Source organism: Acomys minous, assembly GCF_964271855.1.
Source record: "Acomys minous genome assembly, chromosome: 14".
Taxonomy (NCBI): Eukaryota; Metazoa; Chordata; class Mammalia; order Rodentia; family Muridae; genus Acomys; species Acomys minous.
Window position 1 is genome coordinate 74,302,361 of NC_140496.1, and position 16,367 is coordinate 74,318,727.

The 16,367-nt window shown below is 39.3% G+C and overlaps 1 long non-coding RNA gene across 2 annotated transcripts in view; it reads left to right on the forward strand.

The window, feature by feature from the left end:
- Positions 1 to 982: 982 nt before the first annotated feature.
- LOC311583442 overlaps positions 983 to 16,367 on the forward strand; it is an 84,626-nt gene continuing 69,241 nt past the window's right edge. Inside the window, exons 1-3 of one of the 2 annotated variants that reach the window (XR_014774514.1) lie at positions 983 to 1,521; positions 4,369 to 4,478; positions 4,601 to 4,987. This is a non-coding gene — a long non-coding RNA (uncharacterized lncRNA). Of the gene's footprint in view, positions 1,522 to 2,431; positions 2,589 to 4,368; positions 4,479 to 4,600; positions 4,988 to 16,367 lie in introns of those variants that run through there. The other variant, XR_014774515.1, reaches the window with a different exon arrangement.

Below are 16,367 nucleotides of genomic sequence, written 5' to 3' on the forward strand. Positions count from 1 at the left end.
GATAATAAAAGCATGTGGCGTGCATATAGAATAAATTCTCCTTTTAAAATATCTGAAAATTAAAAATAGATGAGAGACAGTTACACATTTTGAAATATGTTTTCTTTCCATATATAAAATATTAATTAATTTTGAACACCAGTATGCATTTAAATATCACAATTGACAAAGTATGGTATATATTTATTTCCTTTTTTTTTTTCCTGTTACAAATAGAATAGAATTTATTGGCTAGTGGTAGTCCACACCATTTTCCTCTTCCTGATAGCTCTACCCTATCCCCCACTCTTATATCTCTCCCATTAAATGTTCAATAAAGATCAGAGACACACCAAAAGCTATATGGGTGAAAGGGAGTGACCACAGAATTTAATCTGTTAACAATTCTTCCCATCTTCTCCTTGCAATTACACTTAATGTTTCTTAAGTCAATTTTAAATGATACAAATGTTTACCTAAAAGGCATCCCTATTTCAATAAGTCAAAGGGGGCACCTGGAACTAAACAACCTTGAGTCAGTACTAGTGGTATTTACTAGGTTGTTTCTGTATGTATTAGAACACGTGCAATGCATGTACTTTTATCACAGTAAGAAAAAAATAATAGATTCTTTTTTTTAAAAAAAAACTGCTATCTAAGTATTCTTTTCATAAGACACAGTTTGATCTTGATATAAAAATAAAAAAAAAACTTTAAAGAATCATTTTTCCCCAATAGTCTGAAGATGTGGTGTGTATATACATATACATATATATATGTATATATATATATTGCTTTTCTTTAAGGAAAGAATATGGGGGTTGCTTATGCGGGGAAAGAAAATTTTATTCTCCAACACCCCCTCCCATTCTACTAAACCGTTTTAGTCGACATATGTTTGTTATCAGAGAGAGGTGCTGTGAACACACAGCCATTTTCTTAGCAGCTTTTTGACTGTATGTTACCATAGTCCCACAAGGCATTGGTCCTTTCCCATTGGGAAGTCATGAATAAGAGACTATGAAGCTCACACGTCAGATCTTCCTCAATTAATCCACCATTAGCATGTTCAGGGTCCACTACTGGATGGTTAACAGCGGCTTTTGTAACTGTATGCCGACCATACCCAATTATGCTTTGCTAAAAATGAACTCTTTGCAGACCAACCCTCTCGGGCTGTCAGTGTTTTCCGTTTTCCTATTTTAACGTTTGTGTATAGTGGCAGGCGACAGATGGTGTGGATCAGATCGATTTGATTGCATTAGATGATTTTCCCCCCTTCCCCACGCCTTTCTGGAAGCTCGCATCAGCTGAAGGCTCTCGCCTGGGACTCCTCCGAAGCATGAGCAAGCCGCCACCACGCGAAGGCACTGGGGCACAGCCAGCGCGAGGCGACGAGGTCCCTTCCCAGGGCTTGTTAACACTGTAACCCGGCGCTCCGAGAGCAACGGCTCCCACTGCCCAAGCCTGCCTCGCCGCCCATCGGATGACTCCTGGCTTCTGCACACAGTTGGAGTTCTGCCGGCAACCTGGATTTAGAGGGTAAGCACTTCATTCTAGACGGATTTGTGACAGTTACTTTGCTATACCTGTGATACCGCAGACAAATCTCAGCAAACGCAAAGGATGTAGGATGTGTGGGAGAGGGCGACTATGTTTACATCGGTAAATGGGTTTCTTTTTGTCTGAGACCGAGAGTGTTACTCAGTGACGATGAGTATAGTGTTTTGCCATTGATTGTAGGAGTCCACTACCACCCTCCTCCCGATTTTTCCCTCTCCTTCGTGTTTTCTCCTTTCTACTTGAGAGAGAGAGAGAGAGAGAGAGAGAGAGAGAGAGAGAGAGAGAGAGAGAGAGAGAGAGAAGGAGGGAGGAGGGAGAGAAGGAGGGAGGGGGAGGAGAGAGAGAGAGAGAGAGAGAGAGAGAGAGAGAGAGAGAGAGGAAAGAATATTTCTGCTTTAGCTTAATTGCCTTATTTCTAAAACCGATTGTTTTGTAGCTTGCTTTATGTATATTTGGTTTTTAATTACCAAGCGTTTAGCTGGGATGGGTGCTGGGGAGTGGGGGACAGGGTGGGGAAGTACAGGGGAACACTGCAATAGTCGCAGTGGCCTTGAGAGATCAAAAGGTGCTGAAAGCACCCCTTGCCCGAAAAGCACACCTTCAGTTATTGGGGTGCAAGGGAATTGTACATTCTAATAAACATGGCTTGCAGGAGTCGACGAACAAAGGTACTTAATGCGGACCTAAGCCTCTGCAGCTATTGCTGCGATAGCTGTACCTAAATATTCAAAAGGAAAGTGTAAGTTGATTAACAAACGCCCTGATAGTATTGGGCTTTTTCCCTTTTCCGTTTTTGTGTGGAGGGTGGAGGAGGGTGGGGAGGGTGGATGGGTGGGGGAAATCCGACAGCTTAAGGAGGTTTGAATTGAATATGCACCCAGCGGCAGTGGTCTCGTAGGAAATGGTGTTCTCGTAAGTCAGGCTGCCCCGCTGAAGCACTAGAGCTGTGGTTAGAGCTCCGAGCGTCAGTTCTGTTGGAAGTGCTGCGGGCTGTCCGCCTGGGCTGAGCTGTCCACTGGTCCAGGTGCTGAAGTGTGGAACATTTGGTATGTAGGGAAAGGGCTGACTCTGTTGCTTGGCTAGGAAAAAAACCTATAGCTTGCGTTGTTCTAGCTTTTCTTTTCGTTTGTTTTTTTTTTTAAGCATGTTAGTCTGTGGGTCTCTGTGGTGTGTGTGTTTGTGTGTGTGTGTGTGTGTGTGTGTGTGTGTGTGTGTGAATATGATTTTCCCAGAATTGTGATAAACTAAGGGAAAGTACTTGGAAAGCACTGAATAGCTGTGTGGACATTTATGCCGTGATTCTACCGCATGGGGAGAATGTGTGCATGTGTGGTGTGTGTATGTGTGGCTGGACCATCCTTCTGAATTGAAAAACATTCCATTTAGTAAATCAAATCCTATTTGTACAAGGTGTCTTGTTTTCCTTTTAGAGGTAGTTGAGATTTTAAATAAAAGAGTTCAGGAGGGAATGCACACTTTGCTCATAGACTATTGGATTACTTTCCCTAAGGGCTTTTGTTTCTAGGAGTTCAAGCTAAAGGGAACCTGTCAGCATTCTTGATTTTTTTTTTCCCTCTTGGTTGTAGTAACAGAGAAAAGCTCCATTTTATATATACGTAGGGTAATGGCAGCAAATAGTATTTATTAATTGTTTCACTGGCTTGAGTCTTTTGGTAAATGGTGTCCTCATGAGTTACCTAAAAAGACACTGCAAAATAGGCTGTAGTCAGTGGGAAGTACTATTTTTCCTTTGGGTTATTTCAGGCAGACATTAAATCATACAATCTAGAATTCATGTTGGTTTTCCTACTTGTAAGAAATGTGACAGTGAAATGATGAGTTGATATGATGGAGAAGTATTATATCAAAAATAATAATGATAGCACACACAACCTAAGTACCTTAAATTACAACCAGGTCAGTCAGAGATGAGTTGTGGTGGTGGGAGAGACTGTTACATAATTAGTCCTTGATGAAGAGCTATTTGCACTTACATAATTTCAGAAATCATGTCTGTTGCCATCTTTCCATATTCCTCCCCTCCACTCACATAGGTGTACTTTCAATGTATTAGAAAGTAAAGCCAGAAACAAACTGAGAACTTTCTAATGGAGCTGCAGCATGTCCTGGGTAGTGGCATTCCACTGGTCCATTTTATTTAGTGAACAATAACCCCCATTTATTGGAATATCCACTGCAAGGTCTTAAGACAAAGCTGCTCAGTAAGAGTCATGAAGATTATCAAAGAATCAGGGATTTTTTTTTCTATAAACGCCCAAAATTAGTCACTTTGAAAACGAGTTTTTATTGAGTTCCTTCTTCAAATTATTTACTTGAGGACAAGGTTTCAAAGGGATTTCCACCAAGGTGTGCTCAGCACTACACAGTGGTGCACAGATGAGCACTGAAGGGGGTGCTGAGAAATTAAACACCCTGGCAGTTCTAAATGATGCTTAGACCCTAGTAGCTCTGCTGGCTTGTCAACTTAGTGAGTTCAGATAGTATGGAAAATGGGCTTAATTATTTTGTGCCTTGAAGCTGTTTCCCTCCCTTTAAAAGCCACTATGTTGTTGTATCTACCTCTAAGGCCTTCAAAGCGTAGATACTTGTTTTTGCAGATCTATAAGTATTTGATTTCGAGTAGTAAATTGAATGAGTGCTTATTTTCTGTGATCTTAAGCTTGAGAACATGCATTCCCCAAACACACTGTTGAAAATTTCACCCATGCATGACCCTATCTTGATCTGAGCCTCACTGCTTCCTAAAACCATCCAGGCAAATACATTTGTAGTATTTGTGTGCTTAACTATGCATGTCTTCTACAGGGTTCTCTCGCTGCCATGACACTCAATCAAGGCACCTAGAGTGGGCTGGCCGTGACTAAAGTGGGCATGAAGCGGAGCAAGTACCAAGGAGAGCTCTGGGTGATTATCAGGTAAACTGAAGGTTACTTATAGCTAGCTCCCCAAAGAGCCTTGCCACCTAGTCTCTGCTCCGCGGAAAGAAAGCACTTATCTCTTGTGTGTTAAGTGCCTGGTTCTGTGATTTGTTTTTCAGAACTGGAAATAGAACAGCCATTTGGAAGATCTGGGCAGGAAGCAGCAGAGCACAGCTTTGGAGCCTTCTTTAGGGAAATCGAGTTATGGATTTATGGTCCCGGTCAAGCTCAGCCCAGCCCCAGCCAGGGGCGGGTTCGGCAGCAAGAGTTCTTTCTGGTGGTGGTGGTGGCAGCGGCGGCAGCAGAGACAGCGGTAGCAGCGGCAGAGGCAGCGGCAGCTTAGCCCTCTGACTCTCTTCGGTGACGGGTATTCTTGGGTGGATAATACGGATTACGTTGTTATTGCTTAAGAATACGCGTAGTCGAGGAGAGTACCAGCGGCAGGCGGGCAGCGGCCGCCCCTCCCAGCCCACCAGCTGGCCACTAAAAGCTCCCCGGTTGCCAAGGTAGCACTTTCTATGTTTTCTTTCCTCGGGTGATTTCATTCTGGGTCTTCCTAGCACCTCTGGTGACCCAGACCGCTTTTTAGAAGAAGGAGAAAACGGGTGCGCGCCTGGGTGGGGGGCGGGGGCAAGGCGGAGGAGAAGGGAGGAGAGGGGCGGAGAAAGGAAGAGGGTCTCTGAAGCCTGGGCTGCGGGTCCAGTCGCGCGTCCTTTCTCTCTCTCTCTCTCTCTCTCTCTCTCTCTCTCTCTCTCTCTCTCTCTCTCTCTCTCTCTCTCTCTCTCTCTCTCTCTCTCATCAGACAGGGGCAGGGGACAAGGTGAGGATCTGAAAGATTCTCTAAAGTTGCAGGGGATTAGAAGGCCTGGACAGATTTAGCAGCGCCTCTGAGTGTTGAGCTAGAGTAGGAGAGAGGGTCGCCTGGGGCATGCCTCGACAGAAAGGGCGTGTCCGTGGGCGAAGGTGCCCCAGGCAAGCTTGTCCTGGCTCGTGACTTCGCGAATCCCTGGCCTGGGGCGGAGTCGAGCCCCACCCTTGGCCAGCCAAGCTGTGCTCAGCCGGCAGACGTGGCAACCAAGCTAGAGGAGGGGCGGGGGACAGGGGGCTGGGTCCCTGTGGAACTTTCAAGATACAAATGTTGTAGGTCTCTCAGGAACCCCTATTTTCTGTTCGGATTCTTCTCAAAGAGGTGGAAAAGCAGGCTGGTAATCGGATTGGTTGCACTGTGGAACGAAGTTGGTTCCAACCTTTCTGAAAGAGTCTGGGGCAGGCAGTGACTATTCAGATGTCCAGTTTCTTTGGGACACTTCACCAGCGCTGCCTTCCCTACCTCTGCCTTTGGGATGAGTCTCAAACATCAGCAAAATCAAGGCATGTTCCCAGTCTCGAGTCTACCGCAGAGGGATGGGAGGAAAAGAAAACCTTCCACTCTTCTTGCAGTTTTTGTCTGTTTATAATGTTAATGGACCATAAAGCAATGTGGATGCATCCACTCCTAGCGAAGAGCAAGCAATCGCTGTCGCGACCCTTTCCATCACACCCGGGCACTTCCGGGACAAGCGGACCTAGCGGGAGTTTAAGATGTTCCTTGGAGCCGGAAAATGTGATCCACCGTGGTGGAAGGCACCGGCAAAGGCTCGAGAGCTCAGCCCTAGCTGGCAGCGGACCTCTAGGCTGTGTAGCTTGCTTTTATTACTCTTGGGAGCTGCAGGGGTTCCTTGGGTGGTGGCGCTACAAATGTGGGAGGAGAAATGTCCGGTGCTTGAATGATCCAGGTGCCCAGAAGGTTCCACCAGGCGCGGCTAGACTTAAGATCAGTTTTTCTCCCTTGCGCGTTGCGGGTTGATTTTGCTTGAAGGACTGGCTGCGAAGAAGACTGAATTCCAGAGAAGTCAAAACTGCTGGAAAAATGAAAGCAGCTCTCTTGTGACGTCCCGGACCCACTCTGAGCTCAGCTGCTTCCAGCCACCTTCTCCCTCTGGAGTATATAACCATTTCCCTTACAGGACTTGCATTCTCTCCACTGGGTTCTTGCCCATAAGAGCAAGCTGAACCCCCCACCGCCTCACCCCCCGGGGAGGCTGCAAGAGACCTGGAGAAACAACCTTTCCCATTTAAGGTCTCCCCTTTCTTCCAACACTAGATTTATCTCTTTCCTTCTTCCTATCTTTTATGTGACTGATCCCAGGATGAGCCCCAGGCTATCTAGAGTGTTAGCACTTGTACTTTAGCTATGTTGATAAGAGGGGAAACGGGTGTGGTCCTGTTCAGACTTCTGAGGATGAGCCTGTTTTTCAGAATTAGATGAAGAAAGCAAGCAGACGCTTTCTTTGCAGGCAACATTCTGTCACTATCAAGAAAAATATGTAACTATCGCTCTGTCTTTCATTGTTCCAAGAATCGCCTCCTTTCTCTGGGGAATCCACCAGTTGGTGATTAAGGGGTTTTAAATGCTGTGCTTGTTTCTAACCTAACAATACTGTGTGGCTGTGAGTGACTGCGGTTGTTTCCCTGAAAATTACAAAGTAGAGAGAAGTGCTATAGGCGTCTATGCCTGCAATGTTGGTCTCAGGCTGGTTGACCATCTGTGTGTGGATGGTTTAAGGGCAGACAGAGCTGAGGGCCTGGTCTGGGAAGGAGAAATGGAAGGTGTCGTATTCCATCATTTGTTGTGGGAACAAGCAAGATCTTTTTTGGAAAGTAAGCTATTTCATTCAGTTCTTTGGCACTGGCGCTTCAGCTCATGATTGAAATTGCTTCATAAATGAATAATAAGTTTCGGAGTGGGATAATGGGAATTGAAAGAAAAAGGAATCCTCTCTTCATGCTATGACAAACGAAGTGTTTTGATTTTCTTCTGATTGCATGGTTTAAATTTTCATCCCGTTACTTTCTTTCTTTTGACGAATTATTTACTTATAAAAGTTTCCATTGGGTGTCAGTCTGACTGAATTAGTTCCTGTTTTAGATTATATTTTAGAGGAGAAGGGTATTTCCCTGGCCCAGACATTTTAAAGTGAGGGGTAAATCAACCTAAACTTTATTAACTTGATGTGACTGTGATAGATTGCTTTTGTGACAAGACGGCTTATTGTTTTTGATCAGAAGACATCGTTTTTAAAATTACATCACAACTAGCCAATTACTGCTTTTACAGTGTTAGTATTCCTAGCCAACAGTAAAGAAGCGTGAAGTGCTTGTTGGTAGTTTTAACATTAGAACCTAGAGATACTAAGTAGTCATAATCATTTTTCCACTAAGGTCTATGTGTGAGAAGAATTGGCATCGTCTTTATATTTGCTTTGCCTTAAGAAATGAAGAGAATGTCTACTACCTTTATAGAGTGTAGGTTACAACCTAGACTAGTATAATGAAAAAATGTATGAATGTTGCTTTTGATCATTAATTTTTCTTTAAACAAGACTGCCTAACTACTAAAATATATATAGCCCCAATTCATTGCCTATTGACAATAACTTTGGAATATACAATCCTAGTGTGTATTATATCTGTGGACACTCAATTCCCACTGTAATACACAATATTTATGAGCAGGTATAAGATCATCTTGGTTAATGGGCTTGCTACTGAATCTCAGGTAAGGAGTCTGATAGAAACTGGATTTTACAAAAGACTTGTTTATTTTCTTCTCTGCGATTGTGAATTGTGTTCTGATGTTGTTGCTTATACAAAACTTCATGAAACTTTAACTCAGGACTAAAGATGCATAGAACTGCATAATGATTCCTATACTAACACACCAACAAGTAAAAAGTATTGGCCTAGAGACTTTCACAAAATATACCTTTCAATAACTATTCACATTCCAGGACCAAGAAATTTTCTGAAGCCTTAGTTAAGCCTAGAACAAATGATGCCATTCTTGGTATCATACCAGTGTGAATCTAGAACCCGGGCTCCTAACTATAGACTAGGAAAACAGAAGCCACAGGGGGAGTAGTAGGAGAGGAATGGAAAATTCCATCAAATGTGTTATCATTTCCTACATTTTATTTCATCTTAGTGATGGTGATTTTTCAACAGAAAAATAGAAAATGAATGTGAATGTGATGGGAAGGGGTAGGAAATATATTTGTACTTCGTGTAGAACAGAGGAGAAAGACAAGGCTACAGAAGAGATAACAGGAGGTGAGGACAACTATTATTCACCATCTTCTCGACACTAAGCAGATGTAGTAAGCCTTATATGAGAAATTATAAAATGCTACTTTCAGAATGCTAGATAGTCAAGCATTCTACAAAGTAAGTTTGCTTTAAAACTTACTTTAAAAATTACTAATGAGCTCAGAATACTTGAAGACTTTCTTAGCTGTAGGTACCTATACAATTATAAACATAATGGATAAATAAGTTTTAAGTAATTCATTTTACAGTACAGGTTTTTTTTTAAATATTTGAGTAGTCCTATGGCATCTGTATGCAGAATCATTATTTAGCCTTATATTTTACTCTTCAAAACATTTGGCACAAATGTGTAAAATAAGCCTTTCAGCTAGAAAGGCATGGCTATTAATACACAAAAGTATGGAATCAAAGGAAATATTGAGAACTTTTACATTTCCCTGAAATGTGTTTCGATTCCATTAATTAGTTGATTGAAGAGTAGCAATTGAAGAAACAAACTGTTATATTTGTATTTTTGTCTAGGTGCCAAATTTGTGACTAGTTAAATATCATAAATATGAGTTCTATTATACCTTGACTAGTTATGATGTAAATTCAGTAAGAGAACCTGACCTTCAAAGACAATTTAAAAATATAATGATATCTGTACAAGAATTTGTGGAAATATCCTTTCAAAATAACATAATAATCTATTGTACACATATTGGGATAGCTGGAATCAAAAGATTTTTTCAAATCTAAAAAAATCCACCTTTCCATTAATTCAATATTCAGTTCCAAGAATGTAAAACAGGCCTTGTTATATTTGTTTTGTTGTCTGAAAGTAAGTTCTGAATCTCATACATTTAAACGTCAAACTAAAAGAAGAGAATCATAATCTAATTACTAGTACTATATTGTCTATTCATGTATATCTTACATCATTGTACACTCCAAAAAGTATATAAGGAAGGTGACAGTTATGAAATTTGAAGTAGTATATATTTGCAACTTTTATGAAGTATTGATCTTAAGAAAGACACATGGTTTATTCCATTTGTATGTAACTAGGAAATTAATACATTCTTAACTTTTGTTCTTATCATTTTTATGCTACATATTGATAAGAACAAAAGATGTCTTTTTCCCTATTGGTCATGTAAGGTCAACAGAAGTAGTAGCTCAAACAAGTCACAAATTAACAAAGTTACTAGTTAATATTTTATCAGAGAGTATCATTAGAAAAACTTTTCTTTTGTAATTAGAACATATTAGATTAAGATTTTAAATTATATGGATAGCTTTTGATACAGCTGTCAAAGAATTCAAGTTATAATATATAATATAATATATACATGTATAGTATACACACAATTTTGTTTCAAAGCTGTTTTTTAAACAGGCTTTGATTTTGTTTACAAAAGGAAGGTAAATTAAAGAATTAAGGCAGCCCTACGGAAAACCTTCAGGTTTACTTTCTTCTATTTTTATCATTCTTTAGAAGGAAAGTATGTTCTCTACTGCAAATAACTTTGGAATAAAAATGAGAGCATCTTCCTGTGAACTCGGGCTCCAGAGTGAGCAAGAACATGGTCACAATGCCTTGCTGGTCCTTACCGGCCTCTTCAGTGGGAGGTCTGTGCTTAGAGGCTTTCAAGGCCTCCTGTTTCTAAGGCTTTCAGATTGCATTACAAAAAGCTAAAGCCAGCCTTTTAAAACTTTTGTCTGAATCTTACTCTTCCTTTTACATACAGATGAAATGCAAATGAATGCTATACCTGAGATGTTTCAGAGCTACTCAGAAACATTTATATCAGACAAAAAATTGATCAAGATTTTTATTTAAATTCTTTTTAAATTTTTTTTATTTTTAAAATATATTTTATTAATTTATTCATATTACATCTCAGTTGTTATCCCTTCTATCCTCCCATTCCTCCCTCCCTCCCATTGCCCCTTTATTCCCCTCCCCTATGACTGTGACCGAGGGGGACCTCCTCCCCTTGTATATGCTCATAGGGTATCCGAGTCTCTTCTTGGTAGCCTGCTGTCCTTCCTCTGAGTGCCACCAGGTCTCCCCCTCCAGGGAACGTGGTCAAATATGAGGCACCAGAGTTCATGTGAAAGTCAGACCCCACTCTCCACTCAGTTGTAGAGAATGTTCTGTCCATTGGCTAGATCTGTGTAGGGGTTCGAAGTTTACAATTCTTAACACATAAAGCAAGTGGAAAATTCCCAAACCCTTTTTAGCCTGCAATTATCATTTGGTTTTGTAAGAAAAAAAGGTCAAAAAACTTAAAAGTTTGTTCTAATGTGTTTTCTTCAAGTTCATATGTGTGTCTACATGATAAACTTGACATTCCCTAAATAGTAATCATCTCATTAATATTTCTGCCTAATGAGAACAAATTGCAAATAACTTTGTTCAAAGTCACAAGTACATATATACATATTGACCTATCCCTATACCTGTATTGAGAATAAGCACTCAGCTTTATAAAAGCTGAGTTTATACTCTGTGAATATATGCTATTAAATTTAATTTCACTTTTAAGAAGTGAGTACAGTGTTGCTACATCCCCTAATTCTGTTAGTAGGATTAATATTTGTCTAGAAATTTTCATTGTAATATTATAGGACAGACTTTTAGTCTAATTAATATACTATCTGACACATAGTAGGTGCTCAAAATATAAATTAATATAGTGAAAGCATTTATTGCTTTTAGGACATATGTTGATTTCAGCTTCATATGCTTTGCTAACTGGTAGCATTTTAAAGGTAGCTGTTTTATAAAAATGACTGTGGTATAGAATGCATTTAAATTTAATGTTAACATAAACTCTAATTCTCAAATTTGCTTACTAACAATACAAGCAAAAATACTCATTTTTCTCTGTCATATATACCTTCATGTAATTGAAAATCTATAAGAACATTTTACTCAAACTTGAATTATTTGATAAATTCCAAATAACCCTTTAACCTACTGTAATGGAAAATCATTTCATGTGTCCATCACCTCTTGCATTTTATTTAAAGTAAAATATTTACCTACCTGTAAAATTCATAAATTTTAACTCTTAATCCATAGAGTTATACTTGATATAGTATAATAATTTCTATGATAAATACATTTCCATAGCTTACAATATTAAAATGCTTTTCCTAACTTATCTGGAAGCAGAGAAAATTGTCACCTTTTTGGAAGCTGTGATATTTCCGAGTCAAAAAGGACAAAAGCTAATTAACCGCTAATCTCAAAGAATATACCCATTCTCTAAAAGTGAAGACAATATGCTTTGTCAGCTATTGTTTTATTCAGATCATTTACAAACTATCCATTCATAGATCAGTCATATTATAAAGCATGTCCGTTTAAAACTTTGAAGATACATTTAATAAAAATTTGCATAAAGCTTTCAGTAGCAACTGACTTCAGTTAGCTGCCTGGGAGCAGAAAGAGGAGGTTTTAAAGCCATTTATTTGTCCTTGTATTAGAATGTATCCTAGCCTTTTCTGTTGTTCAATGTAGTTATCCATAACTCAGCTGTGAAGCTGTGTGATTAACAGATGACAAAAGAGAGAATATAAGAAAATTACTTATCACAGACCAAATTTTATTATCTGTGGATGCTACGTTTATTAAAAACAGTGTCCAATGTTACACTTTGGAGACAGTTTCACATTTTTGTATGGAAGTTTGTGTAGACAACAAGTGAATTTGACAAGAGTTGAGGGGCATGTGTCATGGCAATAATCTTAAGGATGTCATTGCATAGAGAAACCTGAAGTTTGAGGTGACTTATTTAACAAGACAATAAGGAATCCATGCAGGGTCTTTTGTTGATAGGGCTAAAACCTGACACCAGCACACCTCAGAGAAAACATGAATTTAGAAGAGATGCTTGTCTTTATTCTAATCCAGTGTCTCTGTTTCAGCTGTAATGGCAGTTTTCAATCTTGGGTTTATGTCTTTCATTGTTGTAGAAGCCACTAATTCATATTGTGGCTTTAAGTGATATTTAAAAGTTTTTGCCTTTTAATTTAAGCAGAAGTTCACACTGTGGTGTATAGAACTTTACATCAAGTAAAATATGAATAATCTCTACATACACTAGGCCTAGCTTACATGTATAAAATCCTTTCTGGCAGGATAACGTAATGTTTCTCAAATAAGAAGAAACACCACCACTCTGAAAAGAGTCATGGTGAAGGGGGCTTGTTTCAAACAAAATCTTTTTTTTTTTTTTTTATAAAGCAAGGCTGTCTTTAATGAGGCTTGTAAAGGAGCTCTTAAACTGTTACCAAAGAGGAATTAGAAAAAAATACTCTTCATTATAGGATACACGTCAGAAGCACCCTGTGCAGAATGTGCCATTTACATTTGTTTCCTTTTTTTTCTCCTTTATTAATTTATTCTTGTTACATCTCAATGGTTATCCCATCCCTTGTATCCTCCCATTCTTCCCTCCCTCCCATTTTCCCCTTATTCCCCTCCCCTATGACTGTTCCTGAGGGGGATTACCTCCCCCTGTATCTCTTCCTATTGGGAAACAGTTATGGTATGTTTGAATCACATTTTTTTATATCAGGTAAAAACTAGAAGATTTGTAAAACAAGATCAGCAATATTTCCTGATAAAATGTGCAGTTGCTTGTGTTTTAAGAGTTTAGTTTTTCTACTCAGTGCAGTTTCTTTAGCTTCTTTAGGAGGAGGATTATTTAGTAATTAACATATGTGAAGATGCAGAAGGTTGACACTCTTCTTCCTTTTGTGTGGCCTTTATTTCCAGAGACACATAATGTGTTCTGGGTTACTTATTTTCTTCAGATATAACAATTTTCCAGACTCTTATCCACACAGAATTCAAGATTTCATGAGTTTTGGACAGGCATGAAACAATTTCATAATTTAGTTTCTATGATAAATATCTCTGCATGTAAAACCATTGGCAAATTTTACTTATGAAGCCCTTATGCCACAGAACCTAAAGAACATCATCTTCATGGCAGCCTGGGTAACATACTGAACATCTTCATGGCAGCCTGGGTAACATACTGAACATCTTCATGGCAGCCTGGGTAACATACTGAACATCTTCGTGGCAGCCTGGGTAACATTCTGAACTGGTATGCTGTTCCTGTTTGATGGCTTCCAACACAACAGGCAAAAGTTTAGTGTAGAGTGGTTCTGACCACATTGCTCTTCTCAGTGTCTGCTCTCAGTTCAAGTATTTTTATACACATCACAATTGTTACCCAATTTCATACAACTCTAACCATTTTGAGCTCACAAATCATCTATACAGGTGTGAATGCGCCAAATATTGGAAATGGTCTGTAGTGTGCTTAGACTTAGCAGTTTTCAAAATCTGGGGAAGTTGTATAGGCCAAGTTAAAAGATTGGAGAAACATGAGTTCGTTTAGTGTAATGATTTCTTCTCTTACTCTAGTTGCAAATGCTTTACTAAATCAAGAACATTTAACCCCAATTAAGTCAGTTTAATAAGCTTTAGAGTGAAAATGCTGGTGAAAAGATTGGACTGGTAAATATTTTCCACATTGAGAGAACAAAAAAAATTTACTAACATTGATCCAATGATGTTTATATACAAAAGACTGTATAAATAAAAACACATGATCATGTGTGTGTGCACATGTGTGCCCACATGTGAGTGTCTGTGTGTGCCCATGTGTGCAACTATGTGTGTCTGTGCACGTATGTGTGCATGTGTGTGTGTGTGTGTGTGTGTGTGTGTGTGTGTATGTGTGTGTTTGTATCTGTCTGGATGCTAAGACAATTTTGCTGACGTACCTTAGACTGACCTCAAATTCAAGATTCTCCTGCCTCATCCTTCCACATGCTGACACTGTAGGCATAAAAACTTAAAATTCACATTTTAGTGTACAGTATAAAATTATAATTAGTCTCCTTATGTCAGTCAGATTTTATAGGTATTCAAAGCTGTCTTGCTGAATAAAGGAAGGCAGACTGGCTCTTGGAATAGATCAGTCAGAATAAAATTCTCAGTTTTCCAAAGCTTTTGCTTGCTTCTGCTGTGCTCTTTATGACAGTCGCATGGGGCCCTGCCACAGTCAGGCTCATGCAGGTTATCTGTAGTGATTACAGTTTTGATGTCTCTGAAGGTGATTCAGCACTGTGCAGTCACCCAACTTACAAGATCAAAGACATATGAAAGGCTATTGTCTCTGACCAGATACCATGTCACAAGTGGATATTCACTAGGAAAATATATGGAGTAAGTAGGTATTTTGTTTGCCATGTCTCTTTTTGTTCATGTCAATATGCAGGAAGAGATTACCATTTATTAACAATAAATGATAACTGTAAATAATTACACCCATTACTTTCCTAATTATAGAAAAAAATCAAAATTAAAAAGTAGAAATATAAATGAAAAGAAAAAATATTAATATTTTCTTCCCATGCATATTGATGCTGGATTTAAGGTAATACAGTGGCCACATTGGCTGTGAGAAACCACACCTAAAACGATCATCATTTCTGTCCACAGAAAGATGTTTTAGGGATTCATAAACATTTGCTCAAAACTAGAACACTTTAAAATGTGGAGAGGATAGCTTTCAATCCTCAAACCAGCTAATTAAGGTGCCTCTAAACAGCGTCGAGTTTTAAGTTAACAGTAATTAATACAGCCAACCAGGAACCTCGGGAAGCAAAAGCCAGGGAGTGCTTTTTGGTTCACTTGAGAGGATGCAGTTTGATTGCTGGCGCCAGTAAACAGGTTGGGAATTGTCAACATTGTAATTAGCAGCAAGTTCCTGGATTCTCAGCCTGCCAGACTAGTGGGCTGGTGCCTAGAGCAGTTGCCCCATGGGGGAGAGGGAAAAACAAAGGGAGGGAATTTGAGCAACCTTGTCATGCTTTGCCAGCATATGCCACTGGACCAATGTTTTTCTTGGCAAAGGTCTATTTTAAGACATCTAGCAGTGGTTTCCACAAAATATGAAACTCACCATAGCAACCAAAATGGCAAGCATCTCTAGGAACGTTCTCTTGATTGGCTATCGGGTCCAACTGCATTCAGAGATATATTGCTTCATGGCCAGTATCCTCCTTTCTGTGTGCACCACGGCTGTTAACAGTCTGATGAAAAGGGTTAAAATCTGTTTTGGCAGCAATCCTGAACTTGCCTGCCGAAAAGCCATCAAAGACTAAGGTTATGCAAACCTTATTAACCCTTCGTGCTGTACAAATAAAAAGAAAATGTCAACTTTAATACCACCGAGAATCCAATCTCCAGTACTTAAATGATAATTTATGTGTAGTATTCTTAATTTAAGACCATGTGATCGTTGTAGAGAAGGGCAGTCAGAGTTAAATTTCAAGCAGCATCTAGGCTCTTTCTAAGACTAAAGATATATTCATAACATTTATATGCAATATTATATGGTGAGTTGGAGGCAGGAAATGGAAAGGAGAGATAATATTATTTTATAATTTCAAAATATAAAAGAATGTGTCAAAAATAAAAATACAAAACAAAAAATTCTCAGTTAAAAAATAATTTATATACAGTTTTAGCCCAAGTGAACAATTAGGGCAATTTTTGAAATGCACATTCTCAGTCTCTCTCTCTCTCTCTCTCTCTCTCTCTCTCTCTCTCTCTCTCTCTCTCTCTGTCTCTCTCTGAGTGTGTGTGTGTGTGTGTGTGTGTGTGTGTGTGTGTGTGTGTGTGTGTAATTTCACAAGCTTTATGCCAGAAAATGATATGTG